This window comes from Pinus tabuliformis, chromosome Q, assembly GCF_031772625.1.
Source record: "Pinus tabuliformis cultivar Carrire ecotype Pingquan chromosome Q, CPIR1, whole genome shotgun sequence".
Taxonomy (NCBI): Eukaryota; Viridiplantae; Streptophyta; class Pinopsida; order Pinales; family Pinaceae; genus Pinus; species Pinus tabuliformis.
In genome coordinates this window covers 631,778,893-631,794,498 of record NC_142296.1, presented here as the reverse complement: position 1 = coordinate 631,794,498, position 15,606 = coordinate 631,778,893, and the positions used below count along the sequence as shown (strand labels likewise).

At 35.9% G+C, this 15,606-nt stretch overlaps 1 pseudogene; it reads left to right on the top strand.

Annotated features, from left to right (window-relative positions):
* The first annotated feature begins 205 nt into the window (after positions 1–205).
* Positions 206–3,409, top strand: LOC149221050 (vacuolar-sorting receptor 6-like; annotated as a pseudogene).
* The last annotated feature ends 12,197 nt before the right edge of the window (positions 3,410–15,606 follow it).

The following is a 15,606-nucleotide window of genomic DNA, read 5'->3' as shown; positions in this document are numbered from 1 at the left end:
TTATGGTGTCACAACTCCCCCAAAGGAGGTTGTATTCCATAAAGAAAAAGTGTATCGGTTGTATTTAAACAAATATTATGATGATCATTACCTACATATGGGTAAATCATCTATTGTTTATGTATTTTTAAAAATCTGTGGGGTTTGTCATTTATCCCTGTCTCTTGCATACGATGCATGTCATTGACATTGTACTAGTGTGGGGATGAATTCCTTTTATGTTAGTTTGGGTAGTGTGCAAGTAATATTTAATATGAACTTCATATCTTTTTATTTTCTAATGGTCCATTTTATTTGTTACACAGAACATCGACGTTGATGTTGTTCTTATTGTAGATGACCGTAATGAACCTCTCATAACCATGGATTCTCTTGAAGAAGACAAGACAACAACTATTTACCTTGAAAAGATATCAATTCCATCTGCATTAATTGAGAAATATTTTGAGGATGACTTGAAAAAGACTTTGGAAAAGGATGAATTCATAACCATTAAACTTGATTAAATTAAAATCATGCCTCGTCCAAATGAATGCATTGAATATTGGTTTTGGACAAACATCAACAATTTGTGTGGACCTACATGTGATGATCAGATGGATTTTGTGAGAGAGTTCAAGGGTCATGATAAAATACTAGAATAGGGTGGATACGCTCTATTTACTCCCCATTATATAATGAAATATTATGTTGAAGGTTTTAGTTTGACTAGACCATGCAAATCTAATGCATCAATCATGGAAGGTATCATGCTCCACACTTAAACTATGATTTGAGTGAAGGCTATGAAGGAAAGGATGTTGTAAAGGACAATCTCACAGAACTTTGTGTCCATAGGGTTTCTATGAAAGGCGCAGAAGACCATGGCTTTGGTAAGACAATGGTACAAACTTCCACAATAGATGATCTAGGAAGGATAAAAAATATAATAAAGAGTTTCTTGAGAAAGTCATCAAATCATTAAATGAGTTTAAATTTTATTAAGGATTAAAAATTCGGAAACTTGCCAAATTTGTTTGGTTTGCCTAACAATTCCAATCTTATTTGTCTACATTTGGGTAGGTTTGTGTGTTGATGAGATTATAAAATGCATGGTTGATCCAGAAGACGGTGTAGACAATCATGTACCGAAAGCACAATAGGAAGCTTAGGTCAGTCATATTTTTATGTTTAGATGATCGATCTGAATAATTTTTTCTTCTCATGCATCATAACATGACTGAAAACGTAGACTTATAAAGGTAATTTTTTTATGTTAGGTTAGAGACGACACTCATGGAGATATAACTATCCCACTAACTCTAAGAATTAATAATGTGTAATATCAAGGTCTCTTTTATTTCATCCCTTTTATTATTTAAATATGCATTTCTATTTTATATATTTTATATCAACTCCTATCTCATATGCATTTCTATTTTATATATTTTTAGATCAACTCATATCTCTTTTAATATTGATGGATTTCATAGTAAGATGAATTATCTTTATCTCTATCATGGAAGCTAGATTGAATTGTTGTATTAAATGCTTTATATGCAAGATTTAAAGAAACTGCAAAACCACTAGTTTGTTTGAATGGATGTAGACTCTACAATTTTTATGTTAGTTTACTGAGATTCAGAATTCTTTCTGTCTTTCAAATCTATTTATATTTTAACTTTGTTTTGCAAATGTTGAGACAAATAAATGTCTAACAAATAATGGTGGTTGATGGAAGAAAACTAATGTAAGTGCTTGTGAGTGTACGGTACATTTATAATTTATTTGAGTTAATATATAATACTTCAAATATATAAGAGAAATGCAACCTAATATCCCTACAATAAAATGTACAAATAATAACACTCCTGAAAAGAGATTGTTTAAAAACTTTTGCACATTTATAGAAGCAATGTACTGTATTTTGTGTTGTTACTATTCTTTTCAGTATTAAATATATTGTGTCTAATGCTAGAAACAGGGGAATTTTTTTCCTTTTGTTAAACACATACATGGTAGCAATAGTATATTAAAGAGAAGCATGAGAGTATATTTATTATTTGACAATGATATACATTTATAGTACATTCGTGTGACCGTTGGGTTCCACATCCCAAGGTCTCTTGGACTCTCATGGTTGTTCACATTCTACACCAACCCATAGAGGATTAGGTGTCCAACATTCCCCCCCTTAATCCGAAGGGGTATGTATGAGTCCAAGAAGAGAGTTGTAATACAAAATGTGCAAAAAACATGGCAGCACTAGGTTGAATGTGCTCTCTGAAATGTTGGTATAAAGGGTGATGGTTTAAGGATGACCACCAACACTGGAATGCTTAGTGCAGTTCCTGGAACTCTTCCAATTCTAGCATGAAGCTGAGGTCTTCTGCTAGAGGAAGTGCTCCTAATGTTTTGAAGAGGGAAACCTTCAACCATGAAAGGGAGGTCTCACCCCGCATAAAAGGGAGAACCTCAACCTGAAAAGGGAGGTCTCAACATGTGATGGTTTAAGGATTACCACCAACTCTGGAATGCTTAATGCAATTCCTGGAACTCTTCCAAAACTGGCAAGAATCTGAAGTCTTCTGCTAGAGGAAGTGTCCCCAATTCTTTGAAGAGGTATCACCGACTGAAGGCATGCTCAAGTGGATCTTTGTCTTTGGCTACAACTCTGAATCTGGTGTGGCAGGTTGTGGCTCAGGCTCACTTGATGTGGCTTTGAAGATTGTAGATGACCATCATTTCCCTCCCTTTTAGATACAACCTGAGAAGATGAAGAAATCTAAACTGCAAGATTTTTCAATACTCTAGAACAAGTTCGGATGTATGACTGAAATATCTTCTTGGTTGTTGATGCCCATTGCCAAGAAGCGATCCATCCAAGATGAATCTTTGTTCTTGCAAGAGGTTTGTTTTTGAAGCACCTGTTTGAAGAATGATTGGTTTTATGACAGTGCTTACATGGATGAAGATCAAAACAATGATCTTTCAGATGGTCAACTCGGTCACAGTGTTGGCATTTCACAATATGTTGTTGTGGAAGAGGGACAGAATCTGTAACAACTGGAAGTGAACTGTCATGAAGGAATCCAACACTCTGAAACTGGATGGGCTTTGAGTAGTCTGGAATATGAAAGGACATGTCCTTGTCATATCCAAGACAAGTTATGTGCTTGTTGTGGACAAGCTCTTCCCAAGGTCTAATGATGGGCTTGGGAAGTGCAGACTGAATTTCTGCATCTGCATGTACAACTGCTGCTTTATTAGACACTAGATGTGAATGAACTTCAACAATATTGACTTGCTGATGGGAGTCTGTCTCAATATTCTGAATAGGTTCAAAATTACTATTCTTCTGTTGAAGCTCATCTCACTGGAATTGATATTCTTGTTGCAGAAAATCGATCTTTTCCTGTGCATTCTGTAGACAGTTTATGATATCGGAAATATTGTCCTTGTCGATGTTTACCATCCCATCATCATTGGACTGTATCAAAGTATTTAATAAATCTAATACATCATAAATTAGAGCCAATTTCTGGGCTTTAACAATCAATGTTCCAATCAACCGGCAACAATCACTGTGATGCTAGAAGAACACTACTTTCATGAACCATATATACTTATGTAGTAGTGAATATAACAAGGAATCAACAACTCTAGAATCAACAAGTCAATACCTCCTTACTTCAAAACTGTAATGTCATTATCCTCTCAAAAGTGGGTTTGATGCATACAGAGTTCATATCAGGGTCTCGGAAGATGTTGAAATCCCGTCTCAAGTCAGTCCATGTAGAACATAGTAGTAATTGAAGAATCTATGAAAATATTATGTGGATGAGGTTATGGATGACCAAGTTGCTTCAAATATTTCTGCATCCCAGTCCTACAGAAATATTTCCATGAGCGACAGCCATTTTTCATGAGAGACATGCATATTTTCCATGAGAGACATGCATATTTTCCATGAGCGACATGCATATTTCCATGAGCGACAGCCATTTTTCAGCTCAAATAACCTTCAGTGCAATTCTCTGGTGAACCCAGTAAAGTGCTCTCTTTCTCTAGATCTTCCCTTCCTTTACGAAGAAAATAAATCACAATGATATTGATAGACTTCTACATGCACATTACAAGCTACTACAAGCACATGAAATCTGGAACATGTACACGAACTCAGCCTCTCATAAACTCACTGCTACAGGCATGTAGAAATCAGATCTAAAACATAACATTAGTGGCTGCAATTCGATTCCTTTGATCCTAATATTGCAACATGGCTTCTCCAATGGCTAGATGAATTGTCTCCTTTCAACAGGCATGGAGTGATGGCAGATGATTTGATCTACTTAAGCTCTTGAGACTATCGTTGATGCATCTATAATAATGCGGCTCTCTCCCCATTATAACTCAACTCTTGAAACCCTTAGATCTATATTGTCTCGGCCCTTTAAATCATAGTCAAGGCATAAGAATTTTTGCTTCATATTCCACTATCAATACTCAATTGAAATACATCAAAAAAGTCTGCTCCCATAATTAAATGGCATGGCCTTGGTGACAGAAACTTGATTTCTGGTGTAGAACAATTTTTGGCCACAACTGGAATCAAATTCGGCCTTCCCTTGTATCTGTGAGCTTGACTCAGACCCTTGGTTTTGTTGGAGAAGACACTGTCTCAATTTGTCTTAATAATTTTTCCATAGAAGAAGAGGTTCTCGGCCTTACAATTGTGCTCCTTCTTGGGCAAAGAAATAGGTACTCGGCCTCTGAATATTTTTTTTCTTTGCAGATTGAAACTTCTTTTGATGATGATGCTTTCGATCTTGGGGATCACACTTCAAATCGCTAACCAGTGCTTCAGAATTCATCTCTTAAACCTTAGAGCGATATATGGTAGGGAGCAGCAATACCATGTATGGAAGCAGTGATACCACAGAGCCTTCAAAACACCATCAGACTACATCTCCAAGTATATTATATGAATGTTAAACAGCGTTATATGGAAACAAACTTGATATATGATACCGCCACAATATCGCAACATAGGAAGCATTATACCACGACTATGTATTCTCGGATGGGAGGTATGGTTCTGTTGATGAAACTCACTCGACTGCAACAGACGTAACCAGGAGTAGCGTGAGCATTTTGGATGAATGAGGATTGTCCTATAGGTGTTAGCGTAGCTCCGTGGAGGACAGTCTTATACCAGAGACCATAGCTTGTCAATATTAACGATAGGATAGTGATAATGGTTCCTTAGCTTGTGGAAATGCCTCATACCAACCTTACCAATGTAGCCAGAGACAACGTTATACATGGGCACAACAGAGCAGCGTATGCACATCAGGAGCAGGAGCAGCGTATATGGAGTTAATGCATAGCATATTTATTGGAGCAAAGATGGTTAATGCAGAGCCGAGACAGTATTTGTATGGGCCATCATTTGTATGGTTAACGCAGAGCAACCAACGGACTCTGGTATGGCAGTTCAATATATGGATAGCGAATCAGAGACCAAAAATGGTGACCTGTGGATTTCGAAGGATATAGAAACGACAGCCAAAAATAGAGACCTGCGGATTTCAGAGGTCAGGAACATAGTCATTTAGACTAAGGTAGAGGAACTGTCACACATAAATGTGTCAGGGATGGCAGGATAATGGCTAAAATTAGAGCTCAAGTGTGCAGGGAGCGTTATAACTGCACTTAATGAATATAGTCTTCAATCTCCCAGTTTCATTCTTCAACGCAGAATACAACTGCAACAACCGACTATGTTTTTTTTTTTTTTTTTTACATGACTGACAGTAGAACTGGCCACAGAAAACAATCGCTCATATCAGGAATTACACATGGAGATCACCATGCATAGGGACGTTCAAAACATTTAGAATTCCTTCAACCTGCGTACAGAGACATAACGCAAGGAAAATTGATTTTCCATTCCAACACGTGGATATATATGCCTTCAAACGTTTTGTATTCCCGTGAGCTTCGCTCAGACTTCAAGCTCAACACCAACGCATGAATCAATCAACCAGGAATATCACTGCACCCAGAGTTCATGACCCACATAACATTAATGGTAAACGCATAGCTCTGGTGAAAGAAACAAAACAAAAAGCCACAAGAAAACAGTGACTCAAATATGAGTAGGACCAAAATTCGCTCGCTTTGATACCATGTTAAACACATACATGGTAGCAATAGTATATTAAATATAAGCATGAGAGTATATTTATTATTTCACAATGATATACATTTATTGTACATTCATGTGACCGTTGGGTTCCACATTCCAAGGTCTCTTGGACTCTCATGGTTGTTCACATTCTACACCAACCCATAGAGGATTAGGTGTCCAACACCTTTAAAGTGGGAAATGGGAATATTATGGATATTCATGAAATAGCCAATAGCATTGACCCTTCAATCCATTATAACAATTCCTAGCAATTGCTTGGTCAATTTCATTTTTAGAAAATAGAAATAATAAAATGTAAATATTATTGATATTGAATGAACCAATAACATTAATAATTCAACCCAGAATATTGATTTTTACATGATAATATTGATGTTCTAGATTCCAATATAACTCACTTGCATGAACAAAAGGGTTATATAAAAAAAAAAAAAATGACTTCCGAATTAAATCGATGAAATTGGTAAAACTAGGAATGAAATATTTTTTTTTTATCTGGGTTTAAATTTTACAACTTTTGTATTAGTCTAGTGTGATCAAAATGATAAAATATTTTTTGGATAGAGGTCCACTTTTGTGTGCCTCACAAGGTCTGAGTTCTTGTTATGTCATAATTTATTGGTATATTTTGTTGGAAATATTGTTGTCATTGATGTCAAAGATAGGATAGACTATGAATGTCCAAGATAAATATTTCTAGAAGAATATCGTTGGAAATATTGTTTAGATGCCCAATTTTTTATGCACGGTTCGGATACCCTATATTTGAAGGAATTTTTACTCAAAATAATTATATCAAATGGGAAAATAGGATATATTGTTGAAAATTGTATTCTAATACCTTTCTAATGGTATATGGAACTCCCTTTGACTCCATAGGAATGAAGAGATATGAAAGGTTCTATCAGGTCAGCCCGGTCAAAAAGCACAGGTCGGCCAAGCTAGTTTTACAAGTTGGCCCCATAAGTGAACACAAAAATACTATAAATAAATAACAGATGAGTGAATTTCAAGACCATTCAAATGAAAATAGACCTAAGGTGTTCAAGAGAATTTAGGGAATCGTCTTGAAGGTTTTAAAAATGGAGCAAAAATGTTATTTGTGGAGTGAGCAGGTCATCTTGACATTTTAGCTATAACTTTTGGGCTTTGGTTCACTACAATTATTTTGATGTTCCATGTGGAAGTTAGGGTTTTAGAATAGTCCTTAAATCAAATTCAAACAGGTCAATTTGGCATTTTTTCTATAAATTATTTTATGGGATGTTTTAGGTAATGAAATTTCAAAGACCTATGGAGGCATATAGCGATAATGCAAGTAAAATTTCAAACTTTGGTTCACTGTAGTTTCAAATATATGTCATGTGAAATTTAGGGTCTTAGAATAGTCCTTAAATCAACTTCAAATAGGTCAATTTAGCATTTTAACTATAAAGTATTTTATGGGATGTTTTAGACAATGAAATTTTCAAAGGCCTATGGAGGCATATAACCAGTAGTGAAAGTAAAAATTTCAAACTTTTGTTTGATATAAAGATATGCATTGTATAAGTTAGGGTTTTTGAATAATCCTAAAATCAATTTCAAACAAGTCGGCTTGGAAGTTTTGATGTAACTTATTTTTTAGGATTTTTAAGATTGAGATTTTTTCATAGATGAAAGGAGACATATAGAAATTCCTCAAGTAAAACTTTCATAATCATATTTGAAAAATTGGATGTGACATAATGTACAAGTTCATTCTTTAGGAGTAGCCAAAAACAACAAGTTTTGGGAGAAGTAAACCTAGTGAAGAAAGAAGTAGCACGTAAACAAGGTGAAGGCAGAAGCAGCAAGTAGACTTAGTGAAGTAGGTGGGTAAGTATGAATATTTACAACAATTAGGGTTGGTGTCTCTAGTAGGTTGGTGTCTATGAATATTTACAATAATGTGGATTAGTGTCTCTAGTAGGTTGGTGCCTATGAATATTTGCAATAGTGATTATTGGCGTCTCTAGTAGGTTAGTGCCCACAAATATTTATAACAATAGGTTGGTTCCTACAAATAATTATAAAATGAAGTTTTATATATCTCATATGTCATTGGTTTATTATGGTTCATGAATGTTGATGACAATTCATTAACTTTCCACAGATACATGTTGGCCCAAACTAAATTTGATCAAACCTCCTTGACTGTGCTTCAATCTCATGTGTGTGGGATCATTTAAAAATCCCTTTAATCAATAATATGGATTGGGGTTTAAAATTTAACCAGAACCATCAACACTTTTTAAACTCCCCCAATATAATCACAATTAACCTTGCAAACAATTTCACAATCCCCAATTTCTAAGCCCTGAACACAATGGGCTTCATATATACTATCCACAAAACGTATTCTATGATTGGGCACTTTTCTAGAAAGTGTTAAGGAAAACCTCTCGCACAATTGGGAATTTGGATGGTTCTTAAACTTGATATCACTATTTACTCGAATACCTTTTCAACCTAGATAAATTTGCACTAATGCCTCAATCTAAGAATCTGGATGATCCCTATACTCTCCCTCTTTAGGAATATGGATATCTTTATCAATCTGAATCCTCTTTTCATTCGAATAATTATTTAGATCTGTATATATCTTTGCACATAATAGAGCTAGATATCTTTGATTCAATTTGGATAACATTTTCGTGAATTCCAAAATCTAGAATCTTATCTACCACCTGTGATGAGGTCAACACCGAATACTTTCGCACCCGGATACCTTGATTATCGAACTATTTTAATACCTAATGTGTGGAAAATAAATTCCCATTCCTATCAATCGATGCATGCTTTGGAACCTTTATGAGGAACCTTTACAAAGAGATTTGTTAATAGGTAGATTGGCTCAACATAAACCCCAAAATTAATACCTTTCATGGAACCTCGATTGATTCAAATCACCCTAACATTTCTTTTGGTATGTGTGGAAAGTATTTTGTCTCATTTTTTCACTCAACAACAATTAATTCATCCCACAACAATGAATAATTTGACAGTCCCATTGTCTAATCCACTCCTCATTCAACTAAATCAACACATACATTCCAAATCCAATTCAAACCTTATATGATTTACATAAAAATAAGAAAGCTACTCATATATGAAAATTAGTCATAGAATTTATTTATTAAACCTCACTTTGTACATGAATTCCTCTTTTCAACTATATCAACTATAACAACCCAGGTGAAAATTTCATGTAATGAAAGTTAATAAAGGAAAAATAAGACCACTGGTAAGGGACACGTATTCCAAGCTGAATGCTGGGAAAATATATCTTAGTGGGCATCACGGGATGTGTGTCTTGGCTAAGGAAATTAGCAAAGGCTAAGGAAAAGGCATTAAAAGGCAAAAAGGCATTTTTGGCACATTTATTTATGAAAATAAAGGAAATTAGGAGAAAAGGAAGGTAAAAGGTCATAGGTTGCACGTGAGGAGGAAACTGAAGGAAAATAATGGAAAATGAAGAAATTAGAGGCCTCATGCATAAAAAGGCTTCTGAGGATCAATTGGCAGGTTGTTCAGTGTTAAGATTTTGTCAATTCAAGTTTGGAGCTCTCTCATTATTCTCTCTCTTGCTCTCTTGGTCACTTATATTTTTCTTGGTGCACTCTAGTTTGGAGCAAGGAAAGGAAAATCAAGCAAAGGAAAGTAAGGCAAGCAAGGATCAAGGAAAGGAAAGCAGTATCAATAAGCTTCAGCACGATACTTATAGGTAACCTTTTGCATGTGTGATTTCCTAGTTGGTTTGGACATGCATGGCTTTGCATGTTAGTGTATTGTTCTCATGCTCTCAGTGGCATGGTTTTGTCGGGTTATGATAGTGGTTTTTAGCCTAGCCTTGCCTTTTTCTGGATGCCATGGTATTTTGGGATGTTTATTTAATTTTTTGAGATTTGGAATTGTCAGATGGATTTCGGAATCTGGGGAAGAGGTGGTCTCAAGTTCCATTCCTAAAGGCTTAGGAATCCCTTGATCTATTTTGGTGGGATACACAGTAAAGCTTGAGGGACAAGTCCCAGTTTAGGGCTTAGTGATCTGGGTTTGGATTGTGGTAAATCCTAAGAGACTGGTCTCAGTTTATGGCATATTGATCTAGGTTTGGAATGCGGTAAAGTCTAAGAGACAAGGAGACGGAAAATTCCTCAAGGATAGTGATGCATTATGAATGGCATTACAAGTACTGCTCAGTTGTGATCAGAGCACCGGTTTTGGTGTGATCATGGTTTGATGAGGTTGGAGGTGGTTTAACCTCTGGATTCCCTTGGTTGTTCTTGGATTGGTTGTTCTATGAGATCCCACATTCATGCTTGGAATATGGTGCGAGGGTGACTGGATGAAAGAGATATTTGGTTCAATCATGTCTATGGTCGGGTGGTACGTGGAAGTCCCAAACTTGCTTGGATTTTCCTATGATTAATAAAAGATAAATTATCTTACTTTTGCATTGATTTATTTGTGGATTTAATGGTTGTTATATCTTTGATATTTATATTGTTTTATGCTAGTTATAAGTATAGTTGAATGGTTGGTTCATGTCATGGTTATTTCATAAATTTACTTGTAATTGTTAAATGGATGGATACAAGACCTAATTGATGATTTAGTAGTTCAATGGAGAAGGAGGTGATCCTTCTGGTTATGTTTCATAAGTTGTTTCAGTCATTTATGCTTTGTCTTGTATCCTAGACCTGTAGGTTGCATTGATGCCAAGTGTTTGACAGAATGTCAATCCCGGTTGGGGATGCTCAGGCCTAGTCCTGAGGGTAATTTTTTATTGATCAGCATGGTTATCATGTTTTTTATAATTTTCAAAAGTTACAACAAGTTATGGGCAGAGGCCAAGATTCTGGGCTAGAAAAGTGGCTCAAATCCTGGGGTCACTAGCACAGAACCGGAAATTTTGGACCATAGTCACTGGCAGGCAAGCTTATGAGAACGACTTTAGGTTGATGGTCACTCCCATTCCCATAGCATGAGAGCGACTATGGCCTAAAAGTTGTAGAATAGAAGTGGGACCCAGGGATAGGTTGTCTGAGTGGCTGACTTGTCTCCTAAGAGGTTTTTTGATGATGTTGGATGACTGTAAGTGATGTTCTGTCAATTCCACTTCCTTAAGGTGACATAGGAGTTCGAATCTAACTGTAGTAGCATCTCTCCTCATGTTTACCTGGGTTGGCATGGTTACTTTGGGTAGACCTGAGAGGGGGTGTTACATAGTGGTATCATAGCATGGTTCAACTCTCGGACTGGATGGGTTGAAGGTGTTGGTCATGCATGCATGTAAGTTGCATGTGTGCCTTTTATACTTGCATGCCATGTATTTATTACATTGCTTGATGCTTGAGAATGGTTTTAGTATGGTTATCATGAAGAATTTAATATTAATTTCGTGAAATGCATTGTCATAAGTATGTGACTAAATGTGTATGGATTATATGTTGCTTACATGTTGATTTTATGGTGCTTACTTACATCCTTGAATGTTAGGTTACATTCTTGAATATTTGGATTACATGTATTAGTCTTGTAGGTTGATTACAAGATTTGATCACTTATGTTCGACTACATGCATTTATGCGTAGGTGTAGTTGATTCGATATTGCTTATGCATACTGTTGGTTGCTAGTGGCAATGTGTACAATGGATTAATGGTTTTTTTCATGCATGAGATCATGGGTTTTGTACTTGATATGGTCACACATTGATGACTAGACTCTAGCTAGAATGATGTGTGTATGGTTTGGTACTCATTTGTTATATGTCTATATATATAATTGTTATGCATGCATGGTCTTGCTTATAGTTTGAATAGTACGTCAAACATGCCTTGTGAAGTCATTATATGCAATTTAGGTCATCAGAGTGATATTGGCTGTTATGATGCTAATTTATTGGCTTAGATAGGGCAGGAGATGCAAATCAACATAATGAGGTTGCAGCATTGGACTTTGGGGTAGAGCAAATCGTCATACAAGTATTTTTTGTTTTGCATGCAGGTATCTAAGTCAATGGTTGTTATATGCATTAGGTTTATGTACATGTATTTTGATGTTATGGTTACATTCATGATAGATGTTAGTTGATTAGTGTAGTTATATGCACATGTGCCAGATAGTCAAGAATGATAGTAACATGTAGTTGTATGCATTGCTATTGTTGTTTTATATTAGATAACTTGATGATTGTGTTATATGTTGTTGATGAGTATGTTATAGGTTAACTTGTTGTTGTTATATCACAGTTATCTTGACGGTTAGGTTATATGTTGTTGACGAGAATGATAGTTAGCTTGCTGATTAGGGTTATAGCATTTATACCTTGATGTTATATGCATCATGCTGAATAGGATTGGCCTATGCAGATGGTTATGGTTATCATATTCAGGTATAAGCCGACATATTTGTGATATGGTGTTGTACTAATTTAGATCGACTTTGCATATGTGTGAATGATAATTGTGAATGAGTTATGATGTAAACATGTTAGGTAGTGACTATTCTAGATATCATGATCTTATTTATGTTTGAGTTGATATGTTGTGAAGTTATATCGTGCTAACTAGACTGATTATGCAGACAAGATAGCCTCCCTTGAGACATAGTAAGGTATGAGTTTTCTTATGTTGTATATTTGGTGCTTGACTATTTAATTATGTCATCTAGTTGATTTATATAACATGGTACATTGCAAGTTGGTTGAATTTTTGATGAATTTCATAATATGAATATGTGTTGAAATGATCTTGTTTTAAAATGATTGTGCTAATGCATATGAGTTGAGATAGCTAACATGTACTTGAGTATCATAGGTGATTTTTGTAGCATTATGTATTATGACTGATGACTATGAGTTGACTATGGATTATGACATGATCGTTAGTCCTCGTAAAGGTTGATTTCGAATTGATATATATGATTGTCTTGATATGTGGAACATGTGGTTGACATGTGTGAGTAGTTGTAGGAAACATGCTTGGTATTAGTGTGACAAGGTAATAGTTGATGTGTTTATATAACTGACAGTTGCGTGATGTGACAATGCATAGTAAGCCTCAATTGTAGCAATGAAAAAGGTAAAAGAAAGGAATTGGGCAAGAATGTTTTGGCTAGGTTTGGAAACCCTAATTCCAACAAATGAGTTCTCTGAATAAAGGGAGTCCTATTAACCGTGATTTTGTTGACATTATGTGTATATGTGCTAGATTCCTGAACATGTACTTGACAGGCATATTAGCTAGTCTCTAGTTATAGGTGGATCTATCAAGATAATTGGAGTCCCTTGAGAGATGGCGTGGATGTGTCCAGTTGAAGGGCAACAAGCTTGGCATGACAAGATAAGGTAACTAATGTATTTTTATGTTCATTTATGCACTGATATTATCACTACAAGAAAAAAGGACATTGGTGAGGGGCGAAAAATGTCACCATAAGCTCATTGGTGACATTCAAAAGAGCATTCGTCACCAAAGGTGGCGTCGCCAAAAGTATAGGTGTTGTAGTGACATACAAAGTCCATCACCAATAATGATTTATAATGAGGGATAACGACCATCACCATTTCATATGACCAATGGTGATAGACCATAGCCTCCGTCACCAAAACCTAAATGTAACCAAAGATGGCGCCACCAAAAGTATAGGTGTTGTAGTGTCATTCAAATTTCGTCACCAATAATGATTTATAATAATGGATAGCGACCATCACCATTGAATATGAGCAATGGTGACAGACCATAGCCTCGGTCACAAAAAACGGAACGTCACCAAAGGTGGCGTCGCCAAAAGTATAGGTGTTATGGTGACATTGAAGGTCCATCATGAATATTGATTATAATGACGGATAGTGACCGTCACTATTTCATATGAACAATAATGATTTATTGTGATGGATCTTTAATGGCCATCACTATTGGTGCATATATATGGTGATAGTCATTGACCGTCACCAAAAGCCGCATTGCTAGAAGTATAGGTGTTGTGGTGACATTCAATGTCCATCACGAATAATGACTACAATGACGGACAATGACCATCACCATTTCATATCAACAACAACGATTTATGGTTGCGGAACTTTGAGGGTCGTCACTATTGATGCGTATATATGGTGGCATTCGTTGATTGTCACCATTTCATATTTTTTGTGAGGGTCGAAAAATGTCACCAAAGCTCATTGGTGACTGTCAAGAGAGCCTCTATCACCAAAAATTGATCGTCGCCATTCCATATGGATGTCAGGGCACAATGGAATTGAACCACCAACCTCCTTCTTGTAAAGCAGGTGCTCTTCCATTGAGCTAGCACCCTTTAAAGAATTATGTTTTTTAAAATTAGACCTTGAGACTTCATAAATTCTAAATTCTACAACTTTCAATAAATTAAAGTCTCAGCAATATGTTACTAAACAAGCAAAGCAACATCAAAGATGTAGGTCCCTATCTAATGGTTTTTGAAGTTATGAAAATTGGGTGGAGGGAAAAATAGTTATGTATAAGAGAACCAATATGTTCATTTGAATACTTAATTAGAAGTGAAACTCTGAAGACATTTATAACCTATAAATGACCTATAACTATCAAATGCACCAAATATTGCAAAGGAAATGTCATAAGTGGATATCATATGGAAGAAGAGGAGGCAAGGACTTGGAACCCTTGTACATCTTGGTATGCCTTAGCACTTGGCACATATTAGCTTGTTTGACATGTCTTCGTACTATCTGGCACATCTTAGCATGCCATAGCATTCCCTAACACACCTTGGCAGTCATGAACTCACAACTAGCATTGCATTTTTCCATGACTTGGGAACCTTACATTCACTACAACACCTTGGCACTCCCTAGTTTTCATGCCCTCTATTATCCTCCATAATGTCCCAGGCTGATGAAGAGATCGACGAAGGTAACCACAGACCAAGATTTTAGTTTGGTAGCTAGCCCTACCAAACTAGAGATGGCTCTCTCTATGAAATAACAACCAAGATATGTTTGGAATGTAAAGGATTTTAGGCTAGATAGCTAGGGTCAGGTGGGTTTCTAGAAAATTTAGGGACTTGGAACTCTATCCACCAGTGTCTTGTCTGGCAGGGACTTTGTCAAGGAGGCAAGGACTTAGAACTCTGTCTAGGATAAATCACCTAAAATGAATGACAGAAGCTCCCTAGAATAGAGTACCTCCTACCTACAAGAGTGTCCCCTGCTCAAAATATAGAACCCTTCTTTATTGTGCACTTTTCTTAAAGATAAATCTATGCATAAAATAGTACTAAGAAAAACACCTAAATTAAGAATGTGAGAATCTAAGTCAAACTATAAAAGTATAATAAATATGGCTCTATATAAGTTTGGGAAACACTAGACAAGCATGCTTTCATACAACA